Source organism: Peromyscus maniculatus, chromosome 1, assembly GCF_049852395.1.
Source record: "Peromyscus maniculatus bairdii isolate BWxNUB_F1_BW_parent chromosome 1, HU_Pman_BW_mat_3.1, whole genome shotgun sequence".
NCBI lineage: Eukaryota > Metazoa > Chordata > Mammalia > Rodentia > Cricetidae > Peromyscus > Peromyscus maniculatus.
The window spans coordinates 69,150,362-69,169,583 of NC_134852.1; the positions used below are offsets into that span (position 1 = coordinate 69,150,362).

At 52.4% G+C, this 19,222-nt stretch overlaps 1 long non-coding RNA gene and 10 other non-coding genes across 12 annotated transcripts in view; all 11 read right to left on the reverse strand.

Moving 5' to 3' along the window:
- The window catches only part of LOC107399369 (uncharacterized), a 254,016-nt gene that overhangs the window by 173,796 nt on the left and 60,998 nt on the right, over window positions 1-19,222 (reverse strand). The window contains exons 1-18 of one of the 2 annotated variants that reach the window (XR_013042021.1): window positions 16,272-16,334; window positions 15,845-15,892; window positions 14,434-14,555; window positions 14,007-14,054; window positions 12,606-12,727; window positions 12,179-12,226; window positions 10,778-10,899; window positions 10,351-10,398; window positions 8,939-9,060; window positions 8,512-8,559; window positions 7,100-7,221; window positions 6,673-6,720; window positions 5,261-5,382; window positions 4,834-4,881; window positions 3,422-3,543; window positions 2,995-3,042; window positions 1,583-1,704; window positions 1,156-1,203 (exon numbers count right to left, since the gene is read on the reverse strand). The exons of the other annotated variant lie outside the window; for it this stretch is intronic. This is a non-coding gene — a long non-coding RNA (uncharacterized LOC107399369). Of the gene's footprint in view, window positions 1-1,155; window positions 1,204-1,582; window positions 1,705-2,994; window positions 3,043-3,421; window positions 3,544-4,833; window positions 4,882-5,260; window positions 5,383-6,672; window positions 6,721-7,099; window positions 7,222-8,511; window positions 8,560-8,938; window positions 9,061-10,350; window positions 10,399-10,777; window positions 10,900-12,178; window positions 12,227-12,605; window positions 12,728-14,006; window positions 14,055-14,433; window positions 14,556-15,844; window positions 15,893-16,271; window positions 16,335-19,222 lie in introns of those variants that run through there. 2 annotated transcript variants of the gene reach the window in all.
- Window positions 1,448-1,526, reverse strand: LOC143271242 (small nucleolar RNA SNORD115). Its single transcript, XR_013048465.1, has one exon. It is a non-coding gene; the product is annotated as a small nucleolar RNA SNORD115 (small nucleolar RNA).
- Window positions 3,287-3,365, reverse strand: LOC143271243 (small nucleolar RNA SNORD115). Its single transcript, XR_013048466.1, has one exon. It is a non-coding gene; the product is annotated as a small nucleolar RNA SNORD115 (small nucleolar RNA).
- On the reverse strand, window positions 5,126-5,204 carry LOC143271244 (small nucleolar RNA SNORD115). Its single transcript, XR_013048467.1, has one exon. It is a non-coding gene; the product is annotated as a small nucleolar RNA SNORD115 (small nucleolar RNA).
- On the reverse strand, window positions 6,965-7,043 carry LOC143271246 (small nucleolar RNA SNORD115). Its single transcript, XR_013048468.1, has one exon. It is a non-coding gene; the product is annotated as a small nucleolar RNA SNORD115 (small nucleolar RNA).
- Window positions 8,804-8,882, reverse strand: LOC143271247 (small nucleolar RNA SNORD115). Its single transcript, XR_013048469.1, has one exon. It is a non-coding gene; the product is annotated as a small nucleolar RNA SNORD115 (small nucleolar RNA).
- On the reverse strand, window positions 10,643-10,721 carry LOC143271248 (small nucleolar RNA SNORD115). The gene has a single exon (XR_013048470.1). It is a non-coding gene; the product is annotated as a small nucleolar RNA SNORD115 (small nucleolar RNA).
- LOC143271249 (small nucleolar RNA SNORD115) lies at window positions 12,471-12,549 on the reverse strand. The gene has a single exon (XR_013048471.1). It is a non-coding gene; the product is annotated as a small nucleolar RNA SNORD115 (small nucleolar RNA).
- LOC143271250 (small nucleolar RNA SNORD115) lies at window positions 14,299-14,377 on the reverse strand. Its single transcript, XR_013048472.1, has one exon. It is a non-coding gene; the product is annotated as a small nucleolar RNA SNORD115 (small nucleolar RNA).
- Window positions 16,137-16,215, reverse strand: LOC143271380 (small nucleolar RNA SNORD115). The gene has a single exon (XR_013048601.1). It is a non-coding gene; the product is annotated as a small nucleolar RNA SNORD115 (small nucleolar RNA).
- On the reverse strand, window positions 17,976-18,054 carry LOC143271251 (small nucleolar RNA SNORD115). The gene has a single exon (XR_013048473.1). It is a non-coding gene; the product is annotated as a small nucleolar RNA SNORD115 (small nucleolar RNA).

A 19,222-nucleotide genomic window follows, 5' to 3' on the forward strand; every position in this document is an offset into this window, starting at 1 on the left:
CATCAAAGAGTGACTCCTGCCACACAGGAAGGGATCGGTGTCTTTCTGGCCCGCCCAAATTTTAACTTGAGTTTTTCAGTAAGGGCACCTTTCCCCTCGTGCTCTGACTTAGAGACTTAGACTGATGACAATTGTCCAGGCACTATACAGGGCTAATGAAATCTTTTTTCCTAGTGATTCCTGCCTTGGCCCCACCAAGTCAGAGACCTGTCATCAGTTCTCTGTGCTAGAGCACCATATATATGTATATATAATGGCTGATACCCACAGACAAATCAATTCATAAAACAATCAATTCTACCCGGGGCGTCATTTGCTGGTCTCCAGCCTGTGTCACATGCCTGGTCTACACCCCTGGGGAAAATCCACATCACAGTGCTCACAGAAGTGTGTTTTCAGAGCTTTGTGGGATATGCATGGAGCTGAAATTCGTTGGGAACGCCTACGGTTGGGAGGCTCTGAAAACAATCAGGGCTCTTGGCCTCGTGGCCAGGAAGAGATTGCATTCCCTGAAACACACTCTCGCCTTGGCAGCTGGAGACTGATGCATGGGAGGTCAATCAAGTTGCCTCTCTAAGTCACATGGGGGAGGGAACGCCTTGTGGGTCCAGTCCAACAGTAGAATGTTCCGGATGTCCCTAAGTCCCATATGCCCAAGATGTAGGCGGGGTTCAGCGGGTGCTCTAGGATGTGCCAGACGGCCCTTCCTGAAAGCCCCTTCGTGAAGGACGTGGGTCTCATGCCTTGTGTCACAATGTGACCTTGAAGGTCTTTCTCTGCCCACCCCAAACTGTTTGGGAGGTCCAAAGAAAAAACTAGGCCGGGGGTGGGGTTCAAGTGAAGGTTAACTTGCACTATCCCCGTGCCTTGACCCAGAGACGCCCTGGTCCTCCTGACTCCACCTATGGGTGTTGCACTGAAGTCCCTGATCAGTGGCTCCTGTCCAATTCCCTTGGAATTGTCCAGGACAGTGTATACATTTGGAATTGCCAATCGGCACCCACAGGTTGGAGGGCTGGAAGTTTGCCGCCATCAGGCCAGAGCCTGGAGGCCTTGCTTCCAAGGTGGAAAGGTTCTTGGTGTTTCAGAGGCCTCAGAAGGCGAGGGCACACGATGTTTAGAGATCCCAGCCCTTGGTTTGATATTTCCAGTTACCTGAAATGTGCCAGGATGCTGCGGGCTCTGAAACGGCATCCCGGGTCACTGAAAGACAGCAGAAGAGACAGGGACATGAGCAGCGTGTTGGCCGCTAAAGCCTTGCCCGAGGCTAGACAGTCACACCAGGTGCTTTAGAATGGAGCCCTGAGGGCTCTCCTAGGTATGTGCACCTGGATAGCTTGGATTCCCCAGGAGGGGAAACAGGGCTTCGGGAAGCAGGGCCTGCGAATTGGGCCTCAAGGAAGCCACAAGGCGACCAGGCACCTGTTTCTCCCCTGCCCTGCAGCCTGGGCCTCAGCGTAATCCTATTGAGCATGATTTTTATGTCATCATCTCTCTTCGTGACATAGGTTTGTCATCATAGACCCAGGTCTCCGGAGAGCACAGCTACACATGCGTTTAGGACACAAACAAGATTGCTTACCAGGGCTGCCAGTGCTGATGAGGGCCTTGGCTGTGAGAAGGTTAGGCCCAAAGGTCAGCTCGGCCTGGTGAACTCTGCTTCAAGGGATGCAGCAGAATGAGTTCTCTTCTTCCTCAGGGCACCTTTTTGGGAGGAAGAAAGGGGAGGATGTCAGGGCACTCTTGAGATGGGCCACTGATGACACTGCACGGTCTGAGGGATCATGGGACCATGGTCTGAACGCATGACCAGGTTTAGTAAATATCTGGCCCTTGGAACATCAAAGAGTGACTCCTGCCACACAGGAAGGGATAGGTGTCTTTCTGGCCCGCCCAAATTTTAACTTGAGTTTTTCAGTAAGGGCACCTTTCCCCTCGTGCTCTGACTTAGAGACTTAGACTGATGACAATAGTCCAGGCACTATACAGGGCTAATGAAACCTTTTTTCCTAGTGATTCCTGCCTTGGCCCCACCAAGTCAGAGACATGTCATCAGTTCTCTGTGCTAGAGCACCATATATATGTATATATAATGGCTGATACCCACAGACAAATCAATTCATAAAACAATCAATTCTACCCGGGGCGTCATTTGCTGGTCTCCAGCCTGTGTCACATGCCTGGTCTACACCCCTGGGGAAAATCCACATCACAGTGCTCACAGAAGTGTGTTTTCAGAGCTTTGTGGGATATGCATGGAGCTGAAATTCGTTGGGAACGCCTACGGTTGGGAGGCTCTGAAAACAATCAGGGCTCTTGGCCTCGTGGCCAGGAAGAGATTGCATTCCCTGAAACACACTCTCGCCTTGGCAGCTGGAGACTGATGCATGGGAGGTCAATCAAGTTGCCTCTCTAAGTCACATGGGAGAGGGAACGCCTTGTGGGTCCAGTCCAGCAGTAGAATGTTCCGGATGTCCCTAAGTCCCATATGCCCAAGATGTAGGCGGGGTTCAGCGGGTGCTCTAGGGTGTGCCAGATGGCCCTTCCTGAAAGCCCCTTCGTGAAGGACGTGGGTCTCATGCCTTGTGTCACAATGTGACCTTGAAGGTCTTTCTCTGCCCACCCCAAACTGTTTGGGAGGTCCAAAGAAAAAACTAGGCCGGGGGTGGGGTTCAAGTGAAGGTTAACTTGCACTATCCCCGTGCCTTGACCCAGAGACGCCCTGGTCCTCCTGACTCCACCTATGGGTGTTGCACTGAAGTCCCTGATCAGTGGCTCCTGTCCAATTCCCTTGGAATTGTCCAGGACAGTGTATACATTTGGAATTGCCATTCGGCACCCACAGGTTGGAGGGCTGGAAGTTTGCCGCCATCAGGCCAGAGCCTGGAGGCCTTGCTTCCAAGGTGGAAAGGTTCTTGGTGTTTCAGAGGCCTCAGAAGGCGAGGGCACACGATGTTTAGAGATCCCAGCCCTTGGTTTGATATTTCCAGTTACCTGAAATGTGCCAGGATGCTGCGGGCTCTGAAACGGCATCCCGGGTCACTGAAAGACAGCAGAAGAGACAGGGACATGAGCAGCGTGTTGGCCGCTAAAGCCTTGCCCGAGGCTAGACAGTCACACCAGGTGCTTTGGAATGGAGCCCTGAGGGCTCTCCTAGGTATGTGCACCTGGATAGCTTGGATTCCCCAGGAGGGGAAACAGGGCTTCGGGAAGCAGGGCCTGCGAATTGGGCCTCAAGGAAGCCACAAGGCGACCAGGCACCTGTTTCTCCCCTGCCCTGCAGCCTGGGCCTCAGCGTAATCCTATTGAGCATGATTTTTATGTCATCATCTCTCTTCGTGACATAGGTTTGTCATCATAGACCCAGGTCTCCGGAGAGCACAGCTACACATGCGTTTAGGACACAAACAAGATTGCTTACCAGGGCTGCCAGTGCTGATGAGGGCCTTGGCTGTGAGAAGGTTAGGCCCAAAGGTCAGCTCGGCCTGGTGAACTCTGCTTCAAGGGATGCAGCAGAATGAGTTCTCTTCTTCCTAAGGGCACCTTTTTGGGAGGAAGAAAGGGGAGGATGTCAGGGCACTCTTGAGATGGGCCACTGATGACACTGCACGGTCTGAGGGATCATGGGACCATGGTCTGAACGCATGACCAGGTTTAGTAAATCTCTGGCCCTTGGAACATCAAAGAGTGACTCCTGCCACACAGGAAGGGATAGGTGTCTTTCTGGCCCGCCCAAATTTTAACTTGAGTTTTTCAGGAAGGGCACCTTTCCCCTCGTGCTCTGACTTAGAGACTTAGACTGATGACAATTGTCCAGGCACTATACAGGGCTAATGAAATCTTTTTTCCCAGTGATTCCTGCCTTGGCCCCACCAAGTCAGAGACCTGTCATCAGTTCTCTGTGCTAGAGCACCATATATATGTATATATAATGGCTGATACCCACAGACAAATCAATTCATAAAACAATCAATTCTACCCGGGGCGTCATTTGCTGGTCTCCAGCCTGTGTCACATGCCTGGTCTACACCCCTGGGGAAAATCCACATCACAGTGCTCACAGAAGTGTGTTTTCAGAGCTTTGTGGGATATGCATGGAGCTGAAATTCGTTGGGAACGCCTACGGTTGGGAGGCTCTGAAAACAATCAGGGCTCTTGGCCTCGTGGCCAGGAAGAGATTGCATTCCCTGAAACACACTCTCGCCTTGGCAGCTGGAGACTGATGCATGGGAGGTCAATCAAGTTGCCTCTCTAAGTCACATGGGGGAGGGAACGCCTTGTGGGTCCAGTCCAGCAGTAGAATGTTCCGGATGTCCCTAAGTCCCATATGCCCAAGATGTAGGCGGGGTTCAGCGGGTGCTCTAGGGTGTGCCAGATGGCCCTTCCTGAAAGCCCCTTCGTGAAGGACGTGGGTCTCATGCCTTGTGTCACAATGTGACCTTGAAGGTCTTTCTCTGCCCACCCCAAACTGTTTGGGAGGTCCAAAGAAAAAACTAGGCCGGGGGTGGGGTTCAAGTGAAGGTTAACTTGCACTATCCCCGTGCCTTGACCCAGAGACGCCCTGGTCCTCCTGACTCCACCTATGGGTGTTGCACTGAAGTCCCTGATCAGTGGCTCCTGTCCAATTCCCTTGGAATTGTCCAGGACAGTGTATACATTTGGAATTGCCATTCGGCACCCACAGGTTGGAGGGCTGGAAGTTTGCCGCCATCAGGCCAGAGCCTGGAGGCCTTGCTTCCAAGGTGGAAAGGTTCTTGGTGTTTCAGAGGCCTCAGAAGGCGAGGGCACACGATGTTTAGAGATCCCAGCCCTTGGTTTGATATTTCCAGTTACCTGAAATGTGCCAGGATGCTGCGGGCTCTGAAACGGCATCCCTGGTCACTGAAAGACAGCAGAAGAGACAGGGATATGAGCAGCGTGTTGGCCGCTAAAGCCTTGCCCGAGGCTAGACAGTCACACCAGGTGCTTTAGAATGGAGCCCTGAGGGCTCTCCTAGGTATGTGCACCTGGATAGCTTGGATTCCCCAGGAGGGGAAACAGGGCTTCGGGAAGCAGGGCCTGCGAATTGGGCCTCAAGGAAGCCACAAGGCGACCAGGCACCTGTTTCTCCCCTGCCCTGCAGCCTGGGCCTCAGCGTAATCCTATTGAGCATGATTTTTATGTCATCATCTCTCTTCGTGACATAGGTTTGTCATCATAGACCCAGGTCTCCGGAGAGCACAGCTACACATGCGTTTAGGACACAAACAAGATTGCTTACCAGGGCTGCCAGTGCTGATGAGGGCCTTGGCTGTGAGAAGGTTAGGCCCAAAGGTCAGCTCGGCCTGGTGAACTCTGCTTCAAGGGATGCAGCAGAATGAGTTCTCTTCTTCCTCAGGGCACCTTTTTGGGAGGAAGAAAGGGGAGGATGTCAGGGCACTCTTGAGATGGGCCACTGATGACACTGCACGGTCTGAGGGATCATGGGACCATGGTCTGAACGCATGACCAGGTTTAGTAAATATCTGGCCCTTGGAACATCAAAGAGTGACTCCTGCCACACAGGAAGGGATAGGTGTCTTTCTGGCCCGCCCAAATTTTAACTTGAGTTTTTCAGTAAGGGCACCTTTCCCCTCGTGCTCTGACTTAGAGACTTAGACTGATGACAATAGTCCAGGCACTATACAGGGCTAATGAAACCTTTTTTCCTAGTGATTCCTGCCTTGGCCCCACCAAGTCAGAGACATGTCATCAGTTCTCTGTGCTAGAGCACCATATATATGTATATATAATGGCTGATACCCACAGACAAATCAATTCATAAAACAATCAATTCTACCCGGGGCGTCATTTGCTGGTCTCCAGCCTGTGTCACATGCCTGGTCTACACCTCTGGGGAAAATCCACATCACAGTGCTCACAGAAGTGTGTTTTCAGAGCTTTGTGGGATATGCATGGAGCTGAAATTCGTTGGGAACGCCTACGGTTGGGAGGCTCTGAAAACAATCAGGGCTCTTGGCCTCGTGGCCAGGAAGAGATTGCATTCCCTGAAACACACTCTCGCCTTGGCAGCTGGAGACTGATGCATGGGAGGTCAATCAAGTTGCCTCTCTAAGTCACATGGGGGAGGGAACGCCTTGTGGTTCCAGTCCAGCAGTAGAATGTTCCGGATGTCCCTAAGTCCCATATGCCCAAGATGTAGGCGGGGTTCAGCGGGTGCTCTAGGGTGTGCCAGATGGCCCTTCCTGAAAGCCCCTTCGTGAAGGACGTGGGTCTCATGCCTTGTGTCACAATGTGACCTTGAAGGTCTTTCTCTGCCCACCCCAAACTGTTTGGGAGGTCCAAAGAAAAAACTAGGCCGGGGGTGGGGTTCAAGTGAAGGTTAACTTGCACTATCCCCGTGCCTTGACCCAGAGACGCCCTGGTCCTCCTGACTCCACCTATGGGTGTTGCACTGAAGTCCCTGATCAGTGGCTCCTGTCCAATTCCCTTGGAATTGTCCAGGACAGTGTATACATTTGGAATTGCCATTCGGCACCCACAGGTTGGAGGGCTAGAAGTTTGCCGCCATCAGGCCAGAGCCTGGAGGCCTTGCTTCCAAGGTGGAAAGGTTCTTGGTGTTTCAGAGGCCTCAGAAGGCGAGGGCACACGATGTTTAGAGATCCCAGCCCTTGGTTTGATATTTCCAGTTACCTGAAATGTGCCAGGATGCTGCGGGCTCTGAAACGGCATCCCGGGTCACTGAAAGACAGCAGAAGAGACAGGGACATGAGCAGCGTGTTGGCCGCTAAAGCCTTGCCCGAGGCTAGACAGTCACACCAGGTGCTTTGGAATGGAGCCCTGAGGGCTCTCCTAGGTATGTGCACCTGGATAGCTTGGATTCCCCAGGAGGGGAAACAGGGCTTCGGGAAGCAGGGCCTGCGAATTGGGCCTCAAGGAAGCCACAAGGCGACCAGGCACCTGTTTCTCCCCTGCCCTGCAGCCTGGGCCTCAGCGTAATCCTATTGAGCATGATTTTTATGTCATCATCTCTCTTCGTGACATAGGTTTGTCATCATAGACCCAGGTCTCCGGAGAGCACAGCTACACATGCGTTTAGGACACAAACAAGATTGCTTACCAGGGCTGCCAGTGCTGATGAGGGCCTTGGCTGTGAGAAGGTTAGGCCCAAAGGTCAGCTCGGCCTGGTGAACTCTGCTTCAAGGGATGCAGCAGAATGAGTTCTCTTCTTCCTAAGGGCACCTTTTTGGGAGGAAGAAAGGGGAGGATGTCAGGGCACTCTTGAGATGGGCCACTGATGACACTGCACGGTCTGAGGGATCATGGGACCATGGTCTGAACGCATGACCAGGTTTAGTAAATCTCTGGCCCTTGGAACATCAAAGAGTGACTCCTGCCACACAGGAAGGGATAGGTGTCTTTCTGGCCCGCCCAAATTTTAACTTGAGTTTTTCAGTAAGGGCACCTTTCCCCTCGTGCTCTGACTTAGAGACTTAGACTGATGACAATTGTCCAGGCACTATACAGGGCTAATGAAATCTTTTTTCCTAGTGATTCCTGCCTTGGCCCCACCAAGTCAGAGACCTGTCATCAGTTCTCTGTGCTAGAGCACCATATATATGTATATATAATGGCTGATACCCACAGACAAATCAATTCATAAAACAATCAATTCTACCCGGGGCGTCATTTGCTGGTCTCCAGCCTGTGTCACATGCCTGGTCTACACCCCTGGGGAAAATCCACATCACAGTGCTCACAGAAGTGTGTTTTCAGAGCTTTGTGGGATATGCATGGAGCTGAAATTCGTTGGGAACGCCTACGGTTGGGAGGCTCTGAAAACAATCAGGGCTCTTGGCCTCGTGGCCAGGAAGAGATTGCATTCCCTGAAACACACTCTCGCCTTGGCAGCTGGAGACTGATGCATGGGAGGTCAATCAAGTTGCCTCTCTAAGTCACATGGGGGAGGGAACGCCTTGTGGGTCCAGTCCAGCAGTAGAATGTTCCGGATGTCCCTAAGTCCCATATGCCCAAGATGTAGGCGGGGTTCAGCGGGTGCTCTAGGGTGTGCCAGATGGCCCTTCCTGAAAGCCCCTTCGTGAAGGACGTGGGTCTCATGCCTTGTGTCACAATGTGACCTTGAAGGTCTTTCTCTGCCCACCCCAAACTGTTTGGGAGGTCCAAAGAAAAAACTAGGCCGGGGGTGGGGTTCAAGTGAAGGTTAACTTGCACTATCCCCGTGCCTTGACCCAGAGACGCCCTGGTCCTCCTGACTCCACCTATGGGTGTTGCACTGAAGTCCCTGATCAGTGGCTCCTGTCCAATTCCCTTGGAATTGTCCAGGACAGTGTATACATTTGGAATTGCCATTCGGCACCCACAGGTTGGAGGGCTGGAAGTTTGCCGCCATCAGGCCAGAGCCTGGAGGCCTTGCTTCCAAGGTGGAAAGGTTCTTGGTGTTTCAGAGGCCTCAGAAGGCGAGGGCACACGATGTTTAGAGATCCCAGCCCTTGGTTTGATATTTCCAGTTACCTGAAATGTGCCAGGATGCTGCGGGCTCTGAAACGGCATCCCGGGTCACTGAAAGACAGCAGAAGAGACAGGGACATGAGCAGCGTGTTGGCCGCTAAAGCCTTGCCCGAGGCTAGACAGTCACACCAGGTGCTTTGGAATGGAGCCCTGAGGGCTCTCCTAGGTATGTGCACCTGGATAGCTTGGATTCCCCAGGAGGGGAAACAGGGCTTCGGGAAGCAGGGCCTGCGAATTGGGCCTCAAGGAAGCCACAAGGCGACCAGGCACCTGTTTCTCCCCTGCCCTGCAGCCTGGGCCTCAGCGTAATCCTATTGAGCATGATTTTTATGTCATCATCTCTCTTCGTGACATAGGTTTGTCATCATAGACCCAGGTCTCCGGAGAGCACAGCTACACATGCGTTTAGGACACAAACAAGATTGCTTACCAGGGCTGCCAGTGCTGATGAGGGCCTTGGCTGTGAGAAGGTTAGGCCCAAAGGTCAGCTCGGCCTGGTGAACTCTGCTTCAAGGGATGCAGCAGAATGAGTTCTCTTCTTCCTAAGGGCACCTTTTTGGGAGGAAGAAAGGGGAGGATGTCAGGGCACTCTTGAGATGGGCCACTGATGACACTGCACGGTCTGAGGGATCATGGGACCATGGTCTGAACGCATGACCAGGTTTAGTAAATCTCTGGCCCTTGGAACATCAAAGAGTGACTCCTGCCACACAGGAAGGGATAGGTGTCTTTCTGGCCCGCCCAAATTTTAACTTGAGTTTTTCAGTAAGGGCACCTTTCCCCTCGTGCTCTGACTTAGAGACTTAGACTGATGACAATTGTCCAGGCACTATACAGGGCTAATGAAATCTTTTTTCCTAGTGATTCCTGCCTTGGCCCCACCAAGTCAGAGACCTGTCATCAGTTCTCTGTGCTAGAGCACCATATATATGTATATATAATGGCTGATACCCACAGACAAATCAATTCATAAAACAATCAATTCTACCCGGGGCGTCATTTGCTGGTCTCCAGCCTGTGTCACATGCCTGGTCTACACCCCTGGGGAAAATCCACATCACAGTGCTCACAGAAGTGTGTTTTCAGAGCTTTGTGGGATATGCATGGAGCTGAAATTCGTTGGGAACGCCTACGGTTGGGAGGCTCTGAAAACAATCAGGGCTCTTGGCCTCGTGGCCAGGAAGAGATTGCATTCCCTGAAACACACTCTCGCCTTGGCAGCTGGAGACTGATGCATGGGAGGTCAATCAAGTTGCCTCTCTAAGTCACATGGGGGAGGGAACGCCTTGTGGGTCCAGTCCAGCAGTAGAATGTTCCGGATGTCCCTAAGTCCCATATGCCCAAGATGTAGGCGGGGTTCAGCGGGTGCTCTAGGGTGTGCCAGATGGGCCTTCCTGAAAGCCCCTTCGTGAAGGACGTGGGTCTCATGCCTTGTGTCACAATGTGACCTTGAAGGTCTTTCTCTTCCCACCCCAAACTCTTTGGGAGGTCCAAAGAAAAAACTAAGCCGGGGGTGGGGTTCAAGTGAAGGTTAACTTGCACTATCCCCGTGCCTCGACCCAGAGACGCCCTGGTCCTCCTGACTCCACCTATGGGTGTTGCACTGAAGTCCCTGATCAGTGGCTCCTGTCCAATTCCCTTGGAATTGTCCAGGACAGTGTATACATTTGGAATTGCCATTCGGCACCCACAGGTTGGAGGGCTAGAAGTTTGCCGCCATCAGGCCAGAGCCTGGAGGCCGTGCTTCCAAGGTGGAAAGGTTCTTGGTGTTTCAGAGGCCTCAGAAGGCGAGGGCACACGATGTTTAGAGATCCCAGCCCTTGGTTTGATATTTCCAGTTACCTGAAATGTGCCAGGATGCTGCGGGCTCTGAAAGGGCATTCCGGGTCACTGAAAGACAGCAGAAGAGACAGGGACATGAGCAGCGTGTTGGCCGCTAAAGCCTTGCCCGAGGCTAGACAGTCACACCAGGTGCTTTGGAATGGAGCCCTGAGGGCTCTCCTAGGTATGTGAACCTGTATAGTTTGGATTCCCCAGGAGGGGAAACAGGGCTTCTGGAAGCAGGGCCTGCGAATTGGGCCTCAAGGAAGCCACAAGGCGACCAGGCACCTGTTTCTCCCCTGCCCTCCAGCCTGGGCCTCAGCGTAATCCTATTGAGCATGATTTTTATGTCATCATCTCTCTTCGTGACATAGGTTTGTCATCATAGACCCAGGTCTCCAGAGAGCACAGCTACACATGCGTTTAGGACACAAACAAGATTGCTTACCAGGGCTGCCAGTGCTGATGAGGGCCTTGGCTGTGAGAAGGTTAGGCCCAAAGGTCAGCTCGGCCTGGTGAACTCTGCTTCAAGGGATGCAGCAGAATGAGTTCTCTTCTTCCTAAGGGCACCTTTTTGGGAGGAAGAAAGGGGAGGATGTCAGGGCACTCTTGAGATGGGCCACTGATGACACTGCACGGTCTGAGGGATCATGGGACCATGGTCTGAACGCATGACCAGGTTTAGTAAATCTCTGGCCCTTGGAACATCAAAGAGTGACTCCTGCCACACAGGAAGGGATAGGTGTCTTTCTGGCCCGCCCAAATTTTAACTTGAGTTTTTCAGTAAGGGCACCTTTCCCCTCGTGCTCTGACTTAGAGACTTAGACTGATGACAATTGTCCAGGCACTATACAGGGCTAATGAAATCTTTTTTCCTAGTGATTCCTGCCTTGGCCCCACCAAGTCAGAGACCTGTCATCAGTTCTCTGTGCTAGAGCACCATATATATGTATATATAATGGCTGATACCCACAGACAAATCAATTCATAAAACAATCAATTCTACCCGGGGCGTCATTTGCTGGTCTCCAGCCTGTGTCACATGCCTGGTCTACACCCCTGGGGAAAATCCACATCACAGTGCTCACAGAAGTGTGTTTTCAGAGCTTTGTGGGATATGCATGGAGCTGAAATTCGTTGGGAACGCCTACGGTTGGGAGGCTCTGAAAACAATCAGGGCTCTTGGCCTCGTGGCCAGGAAGAGATTGCATTCCCTGAAACACACTCTCGCCTTGGCAGCTGGAGACTGATGCATGGGAGGTCAATCAAGTTGCCTCTCTAAGTCACATGGGGGAGGGAACGCCTTGTGGGTCCAGTCCAGCAGTAGAATGTTCCGGATGTCCCTAAGTCCCATATGCCCAAGATGTAGGCGGGGTTCAGCGGGTGCTCTAGGGTGTGCCAGATGGCCCTTCCTGAAAGCCCCTTCGTGAAGGACGTGGGTCTCATGCCTTGTGTCACAATGTGACCTTGAAGGTCTTTCTCTTCCCACCCCAAACTCTTTGGGAGGTCCAAAGAAAAAACTAGGCCGGGGGTGGGGTTCAAGTGAAGGTTAACTTGCACTATCCCCGTGCCTCGACCCAGAGACGCCCTGGTCCTCCTGACTGCACCTATGGGTGTTCCACTGAAGTCCCTGATCAGGGCTCCTGTCCAATTCCATTGGAATTGTCCAGGACAGTGTATACATTTGGAGGCACCCACAGGTTGGAGGGCTAGAAGTTTGCCGCCATCAGGCCAGAGCCTGGAGGCCTTGCTTCCAAGGTGGAAAGGTTCTTGGTGTTTCAGAGGCCTCAGAAGGCGAGGGCACACGATGTTTAGAGATCCCAGCCCTTGGTTTGATATTTCCAGTTACCTGAAATGTGCCTGGATGCTGCGGGCTCTGAAACGGCATCCCGGGTCACTGAAAGACAGCAGAAGAGACAGGGACATGAGCAGCGTGTTGGCCGCTAAAGCCTTGCCCGAGGCTAGACAGTCACACCAGGTGCTTTGGAATGGAGCCCTGAGGGCTCTCCTAGGTATGTGCACCTGGATAGCTTGGATTCCCCAGGAGGGGAAACAGGGCTTCGGGAAGCAGTGCCTGCGAATTGGGCCTCAAGGAGGCCACAAGGCGACCAGGCACCTGTTTCTCCCCTGCCCTGCAGCCTGGGCCTCAGCGTAATCCTATTGAGCATGATTTTTATGTCATCATCTCTCTTCGTGACATAGGTTTGTCATCATAGACCCAGGTCTCCGGAGAGCACAGCTACACATGCGTTTAGGACACAAACAAGATTGCTTACCAGGGCTGCCAGTGCTGATGAGGGCCTTGGCTGTGAGAAGGTTAGGCCCAAAGGTCAGCTCGGCCTGGTGAACTCTGCTTCAAGGGATGCAGCAGAATGAGTTCTCTTCTTCCTAAGGGCACCTTTTTGGGAGGAAGAAAGGGGAGGATGTCAGGGCACTCTTGAGATGGGCCACTGATGACACTGCACGGTCTGAGGGATCATGGGACCATGGTCTGAACGCATGACCAGGTTTAGTAAATCTCTGGCCCTTGGAACATCAAAGAGTGACTCCTGCCACACAGGAAGGGATAGGTGTCTTTCTGGCCCGCCCAAATTTTAACTTGAGTTTTTCAGTAAGGGCACCTTTCCCCTCGTGCTCTGACTTAGAGACTTAGACTGATGACAATTGTCCAGGCACTATACAGGGCTAATGAAATCTTTTTTCCTAGTGATTCCTGCTTTGGCCCCACCAAGTCAGAGACCTGTCATCAGTTCTCTGTGCTAGAGCACCATATATATGTATATATAATGGCTGATACCCACAGACAAATCAATTCATAAAACAATCAATTCTACCCGGGGCGTCATTTGCTGGTCTCCAGCCTGTGTCACATGCCTGGTCTACACCCCTGGGGAAAATCCACATCACAGTGCTCACAGAAGTGTGTTTTCAGAGCTTTGTGGGATATGCATGGAGCTGAAATTCGTTGGGAACGCCTACGGTTGGGAGGCTCTGAAAACAATCAGGGCTCTTGGCCTCGTGGCCAGGAAGAGATTGCATTCCCTGAAACACACTCTCGCCTTGGCAGCTGGAGACTGATGCATGGGAGGTCAATCAAGTTGCCTCTCTAAGTCACATGGGGGAGGGAACGCCTTGTGGGTCCAGTCCAGCAGTAGAATGTTCCGGATGTCCCTAAGTCCCATATGCCCAAGATGTAGGCGGGGTTCAGCGGGTGCTCTAGGGTGTGCCAGATGGCCCTTCCTGAAAGCCCCTTCGTGAAGGACGTGGGTCTCATGCCTTGTGTCACAATGTGACCTTGAAGGTCTTTCTCTTCCCACCCCAAACTCTTTGGGAGGTCCAAAGAAAAAACTAGGCCGGGGGTGGGGTTCAAGTGAAGGTTAACTTGCACTATCCCCGTGCCTCGACCCAGAGACGCCCTGGTCCTCCTGACTGCACCTATGGGTGTTCCACTGAAGTCCCTGATCAGGGCTCCTGTCCAATTCCATTGGAATTGTCCAGGACAGTGTATACATTTGGAGGCACCCACAGGTTGGAGGGCTAGAAGTTTGCCGCCATCAGGCCAGAGCCTGGAGGCCTTGCTTCCAAGGTGGAAAGGTTCTTGGTGTTTCAGAGGCCTCAGAAGGCGAGGGCACACGATGTTTAGAGATCCCAGCCCTTGGTTTGATATTTCCAGTTACCTGAAATGTGCCTGGATGCTGCGGGCTCTGAAACGGCATCCCGGGTCACTGAAAGACAGCAGAAGAGACAGGGACATGAGCAGCGTGTTGGCCGCTAAAGCCTTGCCCGAGGCTAGACAGTCACACCAGGTGCTTTGGAATGGAGCCCTGAGGGCTCTCCTAGGTATGTGCACCTGGATAGCTTGGATTCCCCAGGAGGGGAAACAGGGCTTCGGGAAGCAGTGCCTGCGAATTGGGCCTCAAGGAGGCCACAAGGCGACCAGGCACCTGTTTCTCCCCTGCCCTGCAGCCTGGGCCTCAGCGTAATCCTATTGAGCATGATTTTTATGTCATCATCTCTCTTCGTGACATAGGTTTGTCATCATAGACCCAGGTCTCCGGAGAGCACAGCTACACATGCGTTTAGGACACAAACAAGATTGCTTACCAGGGCTGCCAGTGCTGATGAGGGCCTTGGCTGTGAGAAGGTTAGGCCCAAAGGTCAGCTCGGCCTGGTGAACTCTGCTTCAAGGGATGCAGCAGAATGAGTTCTCTTCTTCCTAAGGGCACCTTTTTGGGAGGAAGAAAGGGGAGGATGTCAGGGCACTCTTGAGATGGGCCACTGATGACACTGCACGGTCTGAGGGATCATGGGACCATGGTCTGAACGCATGACCAGGTTTAGTAAATCTCTGGCCCTTGGAACATCAAAGAGTGACTCCTGCCACACAGGAAGGGATAGGTGTCTTTCTGGCCCGCCCAAATTTTAACTTGAGTTTTTCAGTAAGGGCACCTTTCCCCTCGTGCTCTGACTTAGAGACTTAGACTGATGACAATTGTCCAGGCACTATACAGGGCTAATGAAATCTTTTTTCCTAGTGATTCCTGCTTTGGCCCCACCAAGTCAGAGACCTGTCATCAGTTCTCTGTGCTAGAGCACCATATATATGTATATATAATGGCTGATACCCACAGACAAATCAATTCATAAAACAATCAATTCTACCCGGGGCGTCATTTGCTGGTCTCCAGCCTGTGTCACATGCCTGGTCTACACCCCTGGGGAAAATCCACATCACAGTGCTCACAGAAGTGTGTTTTCAGAGCTTTGTGGGATATGCATGGAGCTGAAATTCGTTGGGAACGCCTACGGTTGGGAGGCTCTGAAAACAATCAGGGCTCTTGGCCTCGTGGCCAGGAAGAGATTGCATTCCCTGAAACACACTCTCGCCTTGGCAGCTGAGAATGATGCATGGGAGGTCAATCAAGTTGCCTCTCTAAGTCACATGGGGGAGGGAACACCTTGTGGGTCCAGTCCAGCAGTAGAATGTTCCGGATGTCCCTAAGTCCCATATGCCCAAGATGTAGGCGGGGTTCAGCGGGTGCTCTAGGGTGTGCCAGATGGCCCTTCCTGAAAGCCCCTTCGTGAAGGACGTGGGTCTCATGCCTTGTGTCACAATGTGACCTTGAAGGTCTTTCTCTTCCCACCCCAAACTGTTTGGGTGGTCCAAAGAAAAAACTAGGCCGGGGGTGGGGTTCAAATGAAGGTTAACTTGCACTATCCCCGTGCCTTGACCCAGAGACGCCCTGGTCCTCCTGACTCCACCTATGGGTGTTGCACTGAAGTCCCTGATCAGTGGCTCCTGTCCAATTCCCTTGGAATTGTCCAGGACAGTGTATACATTTGGAATTGCCATTCGGCACCCACAGGTTGGAGGGCTGGAAGTTTGCCACCATCAGGCCAGAGCCTGGAGGCCTTGCTTCCTAGGTGGAAAGGTTCTTGGTGTTTCAGAGGCCTCAGAAGGCGAGGGCACACGATGTTTAGAGATCCCAGCCCTTGGTTTGATATTTCCAGTTACCTGAAATGTGCCAGGATGCTGCGGGCTCTGAAACGGCATCCCGGGTCACTGAAAGACAGCAGAAGAGACAGGGACATGAGCAGCGTGTTGGCCGCTAAAGCCTTGCCCGAGGCTAGACAGTCACACCAGGTGCTTTGGAATGGAGCCCTGAGGGCTCTCCTAGGTATGTGCACCTGGATAGCTTGGATTCCCCAGGAGGGGAAACAGGGCTTCGGGAAGCAGGGCCTGCGAATTGGGCCTCAAGGAAGCCACAAGGCGACCAGGCACCTGTTTCTCCCCTGCCCTGCAGCCTGGGCCTCAGCGTAATCCTATTGAGCATGATTTTTATGTCATCATCTCTCTTCGTGACATAGGTTTGTCATCATACACCCAGGTCTCCAGAGAGCACAGCTACACATGCGTTTAGGACACAAACAAGATTGCTTACCAGGGCTGCCAGTGCTGATGAGGGCCTTGGCTGTGAGAAGGTTAGGCCCAAAGGTCAGCTCGGCCTGGTGACCTCTGCTTCAAGGGATGCAGCAGAATGAGTTCTCTTCTTCCTAAGGGCACCTTTTTGGGAGGAAGAAAGGGGAGGATGTCAGGGCACTCTTGAGATGGGCCACTGATGACACTGCACGGTCTGAGGGATCATGGGACCATGGTCTGAACGCATGACCAGGTTTAGTAAATCTCTGGCCCTTGGAACATCAAAGAGTGACTCCTGCCACACAGGAAGGGATAGGTGTCTTTCTGGCCCGCCCAAATTTTAACTTGAGTTTTTCAGTAAGGGCACCTTTCCCCTCGTGCTCTGACTTAGAGACTTAGACTGATGACAATTGTCCAGGCACTATACAGGGCTAATGAAATCTTTTTTCCTAGTGATTCCTGCCTTGGCCCCACCAAGTCAGAGATCTGTCATCAGTTCTCTGTGCTAGAGCACCATATATATGTATATATAATGGCTGATACCCACAGACAAATCAATTCATAAAACAATCAATTCTACCCGGGGCGTCATTTGCTGGTCTCCAGCCTGTGTCACATGCCTGGTCTACACCCCTGGGGAAAATCCACATCACAGTGCTCACAGAAGTGTGTTTTCAGAGCTTTGTGGGATATGCATGGAGCTGAAATTCGTTGGGAACGCCTACGGTTGGGAGGCTCTGAAAACAATCAGGGCTCTTGGCCTCATGGCCAGGAAGAGATTGCATTCCCTGAAACACACTCTCGCCTTGGCAGCTGGAGACTGATGCATGGGAGGTCAATCAAGTTGCCTCTCTAAGTCACATGGGGGAGGGAACGCCTTGTGGGTCCAGTCCAGCAGTAGAATGTTCCGGATGTCCCTAAGTCCCATATGCCCAAGATGTAGGCGGGGTTCAGCGGGTGCTCTAGCGTGTGCCAGATGGGCCTTCCTGAAAGCCCCTTCGTGAAGGACGTGGGTCTCATGCCTTGTGTCACAATGTGACCTTGAAGGTCTTTCTCTTCCCACCCCAAACTCTTTGGGAGGTCCAAAGAAAAAACTAAGCCGGGGGTGGGGTTCAAGTGAAGGTTAACTTGCACTATCCCCGTGCCTCGACCCAGAGACGCCCTGGTCCTCCTGACTCCACCTATGGGTGTTGCACTGAAGTCCCTGATCAGTGGCTCCTGTCCAATTCCCTTGGAATTGTCCAGGACAGTGTATACATTTGGAATTGCCATTCGGCACCCACAGGTTGGAGGGCTAGAAGTTTGCCGCCATCAGGCCAGAGCCTGGAGGCCGTGCTTCCAAGGTGGAAAGGTTCTTGGTGTTTCAGAGGCCTCAGAAGGCGAGGGCACACGATGTTTAGAGATCCCAGCCCTTGGTTTGATATTTCCAGTTACCTGAAATGTGCCAGGATGCTGCGGGCTCTGAAAGGGCATTCCGGGTCACTGAAAGACAGCAGAAGAGACAGGGACATGAGCAGCGTGTTGGCCGCTAAAGCCTTGCCCGAGGCTAGACAGTCACACCAGGTGCTTTGGAATGGAGCCCTGAGGGCTCTCCTAGGTATGTGAACCTGTATAGTTTGGATTCCCCAGGAGGGGAAACAGGGCTTCTGGAAGCAGGGCCTGCGAATTGGGCCTCAAGGAAGCCACAAGGCGACCAGGCACCTGTTTCTCCCCTGCCCTGCAGCCTGGGCCTCAGCGTAATCCTATTGAGCATGATTTTTATGTCATCATCTCTCTTCGTGACATAGGTTTGTCATCATAGACCCAGGTCTCCAGAGAGCACAGCTACACATGCGTTTAGGACACAAACAAGATTGCTTACCAGGGCTGCCAGTGCTGATGAGGGCCTTGGCTGTGAGAAGGTTAGGCCCAAAGGTCAGCTCGGCCTGGTGAACTCTGCTTCAAGGGATGCAGCAGAATGAGTTCTCTTCTTCCTAAGGGCACCTTTTTGGGAGGAAGAAAGGGGAGGATGTCAGGGCACTCTTGAGATGGGCCACTGATGACACTGCACGGTCTGAGGGATCATGGGACCATGGTCTGAACGCATGACCAGGTTTAGTAAATCTCTGGCCCTTGGAACATCAAAGAGTGACTCCTGCCACACAGGAAGGGATAGGTGTCTTTCTGGCCCGCCCAAATTTTAACTTGAGTTTTTCAGTAAGGGCACCTTTCCCCTCGTGCTCTGACTTAGAGACTTAGACTGATGACAATTGTCCAGGCACTATACAGGGCTAATGAAATCTTTTTTCCTAGTGATTCCTGCCTTGGCCCCACCAAGTCAGAGACCTGTCATCAGTTCTCTGTGCTAGAGCACCATATATATGTATATATAATGGCTGATACCCACAGACAAATCAATTCATAAAACAATCAATTCTACCCGGGGCGTCATTTGCTGGTCTCCAGCCTGTGTCACATGCCTGGTCTACACCCCTGGGGAAAATCCACATCACAGTGCTCACAGAAGTGTGTTTTCAGAGCTTTGTGGGATATGCATGGAGCTGAAATTCGTTGGGAACGCCTACGGTTGGGAGGCTCTGAAAACAATCAGGGCTCTTGGCCTCGTGGCCAGGAAGAGATTGCATTCCCTGAAACACACTCTCGCCTTGGCAGCTGGAGACTGATGCATGGGAGGTCAATCAAGTTGCCTCTCTAAGTCACATGGGGGAGGGAACGCCTTGTGGGTCCAGTCCAGCAGTAGAATGTTCCGGATGTCCCTAAGTCCCATATGCCCAAGATGTAGGCGGGGTTCAGCGGGTGCTCTAGGGTGTGCCAGATGGCCCTTCCTGAAAGCCCCTTCGTGAAGGACGTGGGTCTCATGCCTTGTGTCACAATGTGACCTTGAAGGTCTTTCTCTTCCCACCCCAAACTCTTTGGGAGGTCCAAAGAAAAAACTAGGCCGGGGGTGGGGTTCAAGTGAAGGTTAACTTGCAC